This window comes from Sarcophilus harrisii, chromosome 1 (assembly GCF_902635505.1).
Source record: "Sarcophilus harrisii chromosome 1, mSarHar1.11, whole genome shotgun sequence".
In the NCBI taxonomy this organism is placed as follows: domain Eukaryota; kingdom Metazoa; phylum Chordata; class Mammalia; order Dasyuromorphia; family Dasyuridae; genus Sarcophilus; species Sarcophilus harrisii.
The window spans coordinates 605,323,825-605,335,847 of record NC_045426.1 but is presented as its reverse complement, the minus strand read 5'-3'; the positions used below and the strand labels follow the sequence as shown (position 1 = coordinate 605,335,847).

Genomic DNA, 12,023 nt, shown 5'->3' with positions numbered 1-12,023 from the left:
TCTTGCCAATTCACTAAATTATATTACATAATGGCTATTATAAATTACTATTTTCAAGTCATAAATACAACTTCCTTTTTCCTTACTGAAGTCATTACACATAATCTCTTGTTTCCTTCTATTCACTTCTAAATATCTTTGTTATTTGATTCCTGGGTACTTCATTCAATCCCTGGGACCAAATGAGATGAGACTCTAGTCAATGTTTCATCTCATTTTCTTCTTAACTCTCTATAAACATACCTTCTTCTCCTAGCCTGCTATGTTATAACTAGGAAATCTCAGCCCTTGGGATTTCCTCCCTTATCTTCCCCAGAACCTTTTCCCCAGAAATAATCTCATCCATGTTTTTTAATTCATTCTTTCCTAGACTTTCTCTAATTCCTCTCTGTGCATTGAAGTAGTTGTCCTTCCTCCTCTCCAAATGTCAATTTTCTTCATTCCCTATTTGTTAATGGACCAGAACTCTGAAATAAAGATTCTTACAAGGTGTTAAGTCAGTGGAATTGATAGACACTGGTTATCTAGTTTGACATGGTGCTTAATAGTTCTCTAGTTCAGTACATGTACTTAGTACTTAATATAGTTCTACAAAATTCACACCTACGATAATGTAATTATAAGAGAGTATATAAGCTGGGACAAACTCAGCCAGAGTGAGAGCTAGAGAAGGCAAGTGGACTGGAGGCTGAAGCACAAGCCTGGGAACTCAGAGATAGATTCATTCATCCCATCCCATTCATTCATCACTCCACAGGACCTTAATGGCAGGGGTCTCCTCCTTAGCTTCTCTACTGAAACCAAGGCTCCGGAGGGCCTTTAAGAAAGCTAGCCTGGGCCCCAGGAAAGGAAACAAGATTGTGAAGGAGATAATAAAGGATTTGGACTTTAACACCTGGCTACTCTTGTGGTGGTTACTGAACTGAAATGAAGGCTAGTCCCAAGACCTCCAGAAAACCAAAGAACATCACACCTATTTGTTGTCTTCATCCTTTAGAATATAAGTTCCTTTAGGGCAGGAATCAGATTTGTGATGATGAATATGTAATAATTGGCTCTTGAAAAAGAAGTATGAAAAATATTTTTAAATTTAGTGTGCATTATCAACATTCCCCCTTCCTTTCTTTAAATTTAGACAATTAAAAAAACAATAAAAATGTTGATTTGTAGCATTTGAATCTTTCAAGGTATATATATTTACATAGAAAATTTCTCTTCTTCTCAGAAGAATCTTTCAAGGTATATATATTTACATAGAAAATTTCTCTTCTTCTCAGGCTTCTTCTCAGAAGCCTGTAAAAGCTTGTCTTTGCACACCTCTAGTAGGAATAGTCTTGTTTGCTTATATTTATTTGTATCCCCAGAGCTTAGTATAGTACTTGGAACACAGCAAGGGCTTAATAAATGCTCTATCCATTTATTTCCTCTGAACTTCATTTCCTGAGGTTATCATGGATATACTAATCACTCAGTTCTCTTTTAGTCATTTGTTACAATTTCTCTGAAGCATTAACTCTGAAAGCTACTGTGTCATTCTTGAAATTCTCTCCTATTGTTGTTAACTGTCAAACTTCTTTCATAGTTCTCTAATAATCCAATCTAGATTTAAATGCCTTATTTGACTAGTTTCTTTTTTTTTTTTTTTTCAGTTATTTGAGCATTGGCCAGGATTCAGTCCTAGATGCCTGTTCTCCTTATACATATTCAGCAGTCATTTATATTAGAAGCTGCAGGGGATAAAAAGATGTATTAGACCTTATAATTTACAACCTAGTATGAGAAGGTATGGCGCACACACACACACACACACACACAGCTACAATAAAAGACAGTAAAAGATTCAGTTCACTTAAATGGCAAAAGATGATATATATTTTTTCTCTTGGAGATCTCATTACAGAATCATAAAACCTTAGACTGGAAAGTGATCTCAAAGTTCATCTAGCCTTATTCTTAATTGATTAACAGTTACCTCTACAATTTCCCTTACCAGTCACCATCCAAGATCTCCCAGAAGAGGACCCATCTCAAAAGGCAACCTTGGGATGGTTCTATCAGAAAGTTTTTCCTTACATGAAGTCTAAATTTTTCTCACTGTAACTTTCATCCATTGCCCTATTTTTTCTTTCTGGGATTAAAAAAACAAAAACCAAAAAGTCTAGTCTTTTTTTTTTTTCTTTAGGGAAATAGTGTTGAACCCAAATAGAAACAGGACCACTAACCCATAGTTAAAAGTCCCTGAAGACTGTTTGAGTTAGAAAACCCATTATTACTTATTCTATTTTTTAAAATATTTCTCAATTACATTATAATCTCGATGAGCCACTCCTATTGCATAGAGCAATAGACTATGTTTGACATCACTCTTCTATGACTTTATTGCTAGTTCTTTGAACAAAATATTTTATAGAACTAAGCCATCTATGAGGTACACTCACTGGTTAGCCTGTCAAATTCCTTTACAGATCTAACCTGCCATTCAATGGCATACTCAGCCCTCATGGCATATTCCTTTAATGGACTCTTCCAAACTCCTTTCCTTGGTAACCCTCTTACTTTCCAAACTCTATTTCATATTTACCTCTTTTTACCTCTCATTTTACCTCTTCATTTTGTCTTTGACCTCTTCTAAATAAAAATCCTTTTTTGCAAAAAGAAAAAAAAAGTTTTATAAAATAAACTTCAACACAAACACACATATATATTACACATATATATATGTATATATTTTACCATATTAGTTGCCTTCCTCTAGACTCCACCTTTTCATCATTATGCTACTGAGACCTTGGAGAAACTGATCTAGTCAATCTATCCTTACATTGATAATAAATAGCAAACCCAGATTTGAACTCAGATCTTCAGATTCCAAATCTGGTCTTTTTTTCTGCTATACTATATATTGGGGGCAATTTGTGAAGCATGTTAAATTCTAAGCTAAGGAGATAGGGTTTCATTCCTTGGATAAAGAAGAATTTGTTCAATTGTGTCTAATTCTTCAGGATGCTATTTGAGATTTTCTTGGCATAGATACTGAAGTGATTTGTCATTTCTTTCTCTAGCTTATTTTATGAAGGAAACGGAGATAAACAAGGTTAAGTGACTTGCCCAGATTTCAACTCAGGAAGGTGACCTTTCCTAATTCTAGGCCTGTTTTTCTATCTATTGTGCCACTTTGCTGCCCCAAAGAATTACTGAAAACTTTTGAGTAGTAGAGTTATGGAATGAATAAAGCAGTGGTTCAGGGAGATAAATATATATCATAGGCTAGCAGGAGAGATACGAGATTTAGAGAGCTTTCAGAAAGATAAAAGAATTGAAATAGAGAAGTGGTAATGGAATTAGAAAGGAAGATAATTATTGGTATAAAACATAGTTCTAAGATAGACTCAGGAAGCTCTGGTGATAGATTAGATATAGAAGGTGAGAAAGAGAAGAAAGTAAAGAATGAATCAAGTTTCAAGACTAAGAGAAGGAAGAATGGCAGTATTATTAATAGAAACAGAAGAACTAAGAAAGTGAGCCAATTTAAGAAGTTAAGATGAATAGTACAGTTTTTGACATGTTTGAAGTGAAGGTGGACCATTCAAGTAGAAATGTTTGGTAAATAGATGGAAATATGGGACTGAAGCCAGGGAGAGAAATCAACGCTAGGGAATAGGTTTAAGAGTGATGTATAGTGGTAATTATTGAAACCATGAAAATAACTGGATGCAAAAAGCAGTAATTGATCAATGTCAAATTAAAGGAGGACTACATTTGAATGCTCTACCACATGGAGTCTGAATTCATAGAGGCAGTCAGTCTAGAAGAAGGGAGATGATACTCCCCCCTGCTTTCTTTAGTAAGACTGAATCTGTAGAATTGTGTTTCGTTCTCATCAGGATATTTTAAGAGGAGCATTGACAAACTTGTGCATATCCCAAACATCCACAGTCGTGAAAGGCCTCAAGACAATCAATCAAACAAATAATAGTAATTTATTAATTGTTTACTATCTGCTTGGCAGTGTGCTGATGGTATAAAGACAAAAATGAGACAGACCATATCCTTAAGAAATTTATACTGTATTGGGAGAGTAAAAGAATCAGTTGGAAAATTGGAAATGTTTAACATGGAAAGAAAAGACTTAGAGAAGGGTATCACAGCTATTTTCAAGTGTTTGGTATGAAGTCATCTGAAAAGGAGATGAGATATGTTCTACTTGGCCCCAGAAAGCATAAACAGTGAGTGAAAATTATAGAGACAGATTTCAGCTCAATTTAAAGTAAAGACTTCCCAGGAATTAGAACTATCAAGAGTAGAAGGAACAACCATGGGAAGTAATAAGTTCTTCTGAACTCCTACAATATTTACTGCCTATATCATTAACTTGACTATAAATCATGTACCACCTTTTGACATCTCTTCAATTGCCTTGAGCTATTATTTAAATTTTATATTATTATTTAATCTCTCACATACTTTTGTCTTGTCTCTTCAATTCAATTGTAAGATTTTTGAAAATTTCTTACATTTCTTTGTATGCTCAATTATTTGCTAGCCCTTAATGCTAGGGCTAGTAGTAATCTTACTTATCACATTTCATTCTCAGCTTCTTTATCTGTAAGGGAGAGAGAAACATCCTCTGCCCATATCAGAGTGTTATTTTGGAAATGGAAAAGCAAAAGAATAAAAAAGTTATTTATCAATTATAATGAACTCTATAAATATAATGTATTATTATTATCATTATAGCATCATAGATACTTGAGTTCAAATCTAGTTTCAGATGCTTCCTAACTGTTTATTTTTGGCAATTCAATTAACTTCTGTTTGCCCCAGTTTCCTTAGCTGGAAGGTAGAAATAATAATTGTTCAAGTTTGCAATAAATGTGCAATATTTATTATATAGGGGTATGTATATATTCTTATATTTTATATATGGATTACATATGCCTATGCATCATTATAAAATTATATATAGTTTTAATAAATATAGGATATTTATTGTATAGGGATATATCTGTACATATTTGTGTGTCACATACATACACATATATGTATATATTAAATATAGTATATATGTGAATAAAACCTCCTAGGGTTGTTTTGAGGATCAGTTGAGATAATATCTACAAAAATCACTTGACATACTGACTAATATATGGTAGGTACTATTTAAGTGGTTATTCTCTTTCTTCCTCCACTTAATATTATATTTTGAATTGATCCCTCCCTCAGATTTTTGACTATATAGTTTAATGATCTATGAGTTATCTAAGAGACCACCTACAGTAAATTGTGAATAGACCTGGCCTCAGATTAAAGGTTGGGGCTCACCTGTGACATTGCTGGCTGTATGACCTTGGGCAAATCACCAATGAGCATTAGTAGAGAGTCTTTCCTTAATGGAAATTCTCCTTTCAAAAAAAAAAATCACCACTCTAGTCCAAATACTATAAACTATATTAATGACATGCTAGGTTCAATAGTTGCATTATGCAGCTCACATTTGGGCTATAAAGCCTGATCAAGAAAGCTGAGTATTGTTAACTTTCTACATTCTCTTCTATGTGATCAGCTATGTAGCTACTTTTGTAGTTTCAAGTCTTATTCAGCTGAGCAAGAATTATTTCTTAGAGCCCACAAGCCCTTTGTAGTCACTCCGTGTCTGAGGAGAAAAGCTAATATTGTGTTAAGGAAAAATACAGAATTAGTTGCTTTTCCTTCCCCTTCAGGTCTCATTCATTATTCAAATGCATCATCGGGCAAGCTGCTAGAAACACATATAAGTAGCAATGCAATATTCTGGGACTACAAGGAATGCTTGCTTCTGTTTTCCCTAAATGCTCCAGATTGAACAGTTGTGGTTAGGAGAGACTTAGGTGAATATTAAAAAGAAAGTGGGGTATCTTTTCCTATGTCCTGGTCATGGGAACCTACTTTATCTTCTCTGTGCTTTTTGTTTTTATTGATCTTCTTGAGAGAAGGAGCTTTCCAGTGCTAAATGATACCTAAAAAGCAGCATGATGCCTTGGAAACATCATAATGCATTGGAATTAGCATAAGAAAAGCTGCAGCTCTTCCATTTCTATGACCTGTGACAAGTCTTTTCCTGTTCCTGTTCCTGGGATTGTGCAGTTTGTGTTTAACAACTGATATTCCAGGAAAAAAAAAAAAAAAGTATAGGCAACTACACATTTAAATCCAATATCCACTATTAGCACTTTTTCCATCACTTTCTTAAGTCTAGACAAACAACAGAATAATAAATCAAGCCCCAATTTGTAACTTTTGCCAATTTCTAAAATGTAAATGTGCACAATGAGAATTTAATTCAACTCTCAAGAGCTAATTTGAGCCAGCTCCAACACATTCTTGCCTGAGCTTCTTGTTTCTTAATTTATAAAATGAGAGCAGGGAGAAAGTGTTCTAGCTGGGTTCTAAAATTCTTGAGGAAAAGAAAGAGTGTTTTTAAGTCTTTGTTTCCTTAGAGTTTAGATCAGAGCCTGATAGATAATAAATGCTTTGTAAATTTTTTAAATTGATTAGTCAGCTCTGTTTCAATTCTAAATCTATGATCCTATTTTTGAGCAAACGCATAAAAATCAGCAATGTCAAGTATTTGGTTTGGTCCAAAAAGCCAATCACACAAGTTCAAAAGATTGAGACTACAAATATAAGACAGAGGAAGAGAATGACTAGATGGCAGGACATATTAAAAATACATATATGTTTTAAGATACTGAAAGCTCCACGTGAGTTAACAGTGGATGTTACTGCTAAAATTTACTATCAACTTCCTCAATATTTTGGGACTTTTTGCTTCTGTTGATATGGGAACTGCTTACAGCAATGTAAGCATAAGCCTTCTCCAACTTTTTAACTAGACTTTGGGGAGTTTCTGTGGGCAGAGGGTTTCACCTTCTTATCCATCAAGACTATAGACCATAGAGCTAAGCTACTCTTTATACAAAAGAACTATAGGAAATCTCTAAGCCTAGGCCTAAAATCTTACCTCTGTATGAATATATGTATAGATAGATGAATGAAATAATAGATGCACACATTCTTGAATGCATAAATGGATATATTCATGTATGAATGAGTTCATGAATGAAAAAGGCACTTATAAAGCATTTGCTATGTACAGCCTGTATGCTAAGTGCTGAGGAAGGTTCAGATAAAAAATTAAAATACTCCTTGATCTCAAGGAGCTCTCACTTTAATAGAAGAGACAAGATATTTGAGAAGTTTTAAATTCAATGCTGATGGAAAGTTCCCAGGGCCTCTTAGGTAGGATCTAGTAAAATTGATAGTTAATTGATATGACTTTTGAAAACCAGGATCACCTCCACATCATGATGAAGCATTGCTGCAGAACTTTAACATTATAAGAACTTAAGCTTTGTTATTTCAATTCCAGAATGGAGAATGTGAGAGTTTTGTTGTACTCAGCCACCTTCAGCAACTCACATAAGCAGTGTTTGTTCAGCTCTAGACATCATATATTAATAAGGACACTGACAAACCAGGGAACATACTGAAGAGTTTGAAAAAATCATGAAAATATAGAACATGTGATATAAGTCTCTGTTGAAAGAAGACTGAGAATGCTCTGGGAGAGAAAAAGAGGTTCACAGTGGGGGCTTGCTTATTGGCTTTGAACGTTTTAAGGGTCATGCATGGATTTTTTTTCTGCTTGGCACCTGAGGGCAAAAATAGAAATAATGGGTGAAAGTTGCAGAGAGGCAGATATAGGTTCAATATAAGGTGAAACTTTCTCAAGATTATAGCTGTTGAGCTTCCTAGGATAGTTGTACATTTACTATCATTGCAGGTCTTCAAGTTGAGACTGAATGATCACTTTATAACATTTTACAGGGGATTCATGATTTCTGAGGTCTAACTCAAAGATTCTTTGAAATGTTTCATGAAGCATATTAAGTACCTACTAGATACTTGGCAGAATTCTAGCTTCTATGAAAATTAACAAAGCAGGTATATAACAACAGGAACACCAAAGCTTCCAGCAAATTAGTGATCTTCAAAATATTTTATTCTTATGAAACTTAACTTTTTTTCTATTCCCTTGACACTTTCAAGAAAAGGAAAACTACTTGTGTCTATACCCATAAAATCATTGTGGCCTCAAGCTATTTTAAAATAACTTACAAATATAAGACTTAAAAACTTCTTCTTTACCAAAAAAGTCTTACTGAGTACTGATCTGCAGTGTGACAGGTAGTGGAAATAGCTTTGGGTTTAGAATCAAAGAAAATCAAAATAAGTTTTCTGTACAACTCTGCTACTTATTGCCTATATATCCTTGGCCAATTGATTTTTGGGCCTCTCTTTCCTCAAATGTAAAATTAATAGGGGCTTACTAATTGATTTCTAAGATCTCTTCTAGCCCCAAGTCATGTGAGTGTGTGTGTGTTTCTCTGAGAGCAGGGTATGTCTTTTACTGAAGTTTTTTTTAATATCCTCTGTGCCTTGCAAAATGTTTTGTACCCATTTAGTGTTTAACAATTTTTTTTTCTGGAAAAAGGTTGAATGAGAGAAAAATGAAATGCAGGCCCATTTGAAAATTATTGCCTAGAATCACTTTGCCCCCATTCTTCAGGTTCCATTACTGACACCACTGGAATTCACTTTTCCATTTCCCCTTTGGTAGTAATGTTTCCCATGGAACCTCTATATTAGTCCTTTTATTTATTACAATCCTTGGTCTTAGAGTTAGCAATGAATCTAAGTTCAAGAAAACGGAGCTATGACCAGAGATAATATTATAGTCTCTACTTATATCTACATTAGAGAGAATAAAGCACCTTGAGTAAAATCTATGCTATAGCTAAAGTAACGTGTGGATATCAAATCACCTACTCTTTGGTGATAGTGATTATGTTGTGATTAAGAGAATATGGAAGTGAATGGCTGGTGTTTAGGGAATTTACAATGGCTTGACTATTATGGTTATGTGCTTCTTGGTATTCCCTTCTGTGTTTGTAATAGGTTCCCTGGCTCTTGATCCTTTTGAGAAGCAGTCAGGAGCCTAAATGTTGTTTCTGTTCCACAAGAAATCTCCTTATACTTAAATACTTTGTGGCTCATCTCAATTCTCTGAGCATTGAGACCCAAAATCTATATTTTATTTTCTGAAACTTTTGACATCAACCACAGAATGTCTTTCCCTTACCTCATGACCATCCCTCTCTATTGGTGCTTCTTTCTCTCGACTTCAGAACCCCTGTGTTCAACCACATAAATGGTCATCAGTAGCTTAGAATTTTGGAGTCCTTATTTTTACAGTTTAGATTTGAAATCGAGGTGTGGAGAGAAGCTCTTCTTGCCTCTTCCATGACTGGGGAAGGGAAAACTCATAGGATCATGGATTTAGAGGTGGAATATATCTGAGAAACCACTGAGCCCAACTCTTCCATTTTACAGACAAAGAAACCATGGCCCAGAGAAGTTAAGTAACTTCCTATTTAAAGTCATGCAGTAGGTGACGAAATGGAATTTGAACCCAGATCCTTCGGTTTTTAAAATCAGAACACTTTTTTCATCACACTACATTATAGTCTTCCCATCAAACATTAGAATTAGGAAATTATTTTCCTATAAGAGCACTGCTATACACAGGAGGCAAGTTCTATATTATTTTTAGTATAACAGTTCTACATCTATATTGTGTTTTTATTACTGTCCGGGTAACCAAATCACCATATTCAATATTGTTTTAATAGAGATTATTGTTCCAGTTTGCAACCAAATGACTTACAATGACCTTTTGCACATAACCTATTTTTAAGGTAAGGAATTGTCTGTGTTTATTTTTCTTCCTTCAGCTGACTATATGCCTATCTTGAAGGTTTTTTCCTGTGTTTCCAGAAATACGTAGCTCATGAAGTAGAAAAATTATTCATTAAAATGCTAAGAAACATGATTTTCCTACAACATTATTCTTAGTGGGAACTTAAATGTATTCTCATGGATCCTTACAATGACTCTGCAAGATAGGGATATCATGAATTATTGTTGCTTTTAACTGAGGGAGAGGTAGCCCAGAATAGAGGACAAAGTCCTGAGTGTAGAATCAGCAAGACCTAGAGGAGGCAAATCATTTAATATGCCCGTTTCCTGAATAACCTCTTGGGATTTATATAATTCTTAAGTAGGGATTAAAATCTGCATAGAAGAGCAAGTTAGCATACCTAAAGTTCCTCATATTGATCAAATTATAAAGGAGACCAGGAAGAGCAGATGTCTCAAAATCAAATATAGAAGCTCTAAAACTGGCATAACCCTGCTCTCCCAATAATCTACATGATACAGAAGGTGAAACTCCTTTTTCTGTGTCTCTCTCTCTTTTTGTTTCCCTGTTTTTGTCTTTCTGTATCTGTCTCTGTATCTTTGTGTCTATCAATCTCTCTGCTTCTCTCATTATCAGTGTATCTCTGTCTCTATCTCTCTGGCTCTTGTACTTTTTTTTCTTTCCTTTTTGAACTGTTCTTAAAATATCATTCAATACAGGAACTTCGAGTAAGGAAGCTACTTTTACTTATATAGAACCACATTTACTCTAAAATGTAGTCTTAGAAAGTTGTCCATAGAATTAAAGACTCATCATAATATAATCTCTACATTTTTGGGAGGTGCAAGTCAATTAGGGTTAATTGACTTATCTAGGGTGTCAAACATCTAATCCTGGATTTGAATCTAGATCCTCCTGACTCCAGGGCCAATTCTCTATCCACTGTGCAACCTAGCTGCCCCATAATCTCTACATTTTAAAGAAAATTAAAGTATGAAGATATTAAGTTGTCAAATGATAAGGTATTTGTAAAGGTCTGTAAATTTTAAAACCCTATGTAAATATTAGCTATTATTATAATAATGACTTAAAATCATATAGCACTTTTTATTAATTAAACATTTATTAAATATTTAGCTTATTTTAATCATAAAACAAAGAAAAACCAAAGAATGCCTGCCATCAAGAAGTTTACATTCATTCTAATATAAGACAATCTGATATAACTTAGAACATAATACAATATAAATGCAGGGTAGAAGGAAAGCAATCTTAGAGGGGAAAATAACTTGAGGAGAGGCAAGGAAAGGCTTCCTGAAAAATATTTAACTTTGAAATGAAACAGATAATGATTTCTAGAGAAGATCTGACATCTTAACATATTTTCCTTAGGCTCTATCCAACTGGATTTTCATTTCCTGAGTGCAGGCTAACTGATAGCAGATAAGGTAGTCCCAAAGATTTTTACAAAAGTTAATAATATTAATGCCTTAAATTTATAGAGTTTACAAGTCTTTCACTGTCTCATTTTAAAGCAGTCAGCAAGGCAGAAATTTTTATCTCTATCTTTAAATGAGGCAATTGGACACTAATGTGTGACATAGGTATCCATGACCAAGAAGAACAGGGTCTGGAGCTGTGATTTCATTCATTTTCATTGATAGAGGAAATTCTTTTTTGAGTGTGTGTACACTGTATCTACATTCCCTTTTTAAAATTTTACTTTATTAAAAAAAAAAAAAAAACAGAATCAGAAAAGCAGAAGAGAAATACAAAATAAAACAAAACAAAAGAGAACATTATCATGTGCCCAGCAAAACTTCAGGTAGGATTCAAAATATATAACAGCAAATTAAGAAAGTGTAAATATTATACTATTATTATACAAGATATTATATTCAAGAATGTCTTTTTTCTCTACGTCTTTGTAAATTGTTCTTTTGTTCTCATCTTTGTACTTTATTGACTTTATTTTTCCCCCTTTCATTCCTCCCCACCCGCAAGCAAGATATAGTTAATAAAATATGTATATATATATATATATATGTACATATGTAGATATGCACACACACACACACACACACACACACACATCTTTCCTATCCCTACTGACTGCTTTAATTCTGCTTCTTAACTTGCTTTGCTATTATTTAACCTTTCCCTACCCATGGATTCCTCCTTTGTCTTTTTCCCATACCTTTTGCTTCCCCTTTCCCTCATCCCT

At 34.0% G+C, this 12,023-nt stretch overlaps 1 protein-coding gene and 1 long non-coding RNA gene across 3 annotated transcripts in view; one reads left to right on the top strand and one right to left on the bottom strand.

The window, feature by feature from the left end:
* Positions 1-12,023, top strand: part of LOC116420684 — a 96,298-nt gene that overhangs the window by 65,890 nt on the left and 18,385 nt on the right. The window contains exon 1 of one of the 2 annotated variants that reach the window (XR_004231079.1): positions 9,473-9,797. The exons of the other annotated variant lie outside the window; for it this stretch is intronic. This is a non-coding gene — a long non-coding RNA (uncharacterized LOC116420684). Of the gene's footprint in view, positions 1-9,472; positions 9,798-12,023 lie in introns of those variants that run through there. 2 annotated transcript variants of the gene reach the window in all.
* COLEC10 (collectin subfamily member 10) overlaps positions 1-12,023 on the bottom strand; it is a 55,628-nt gene that overhangs the window by 25,245 nt on the left and 18,360 nt on the right. The gene's annotated exons all lie outside the window — the stretch shown is intronic.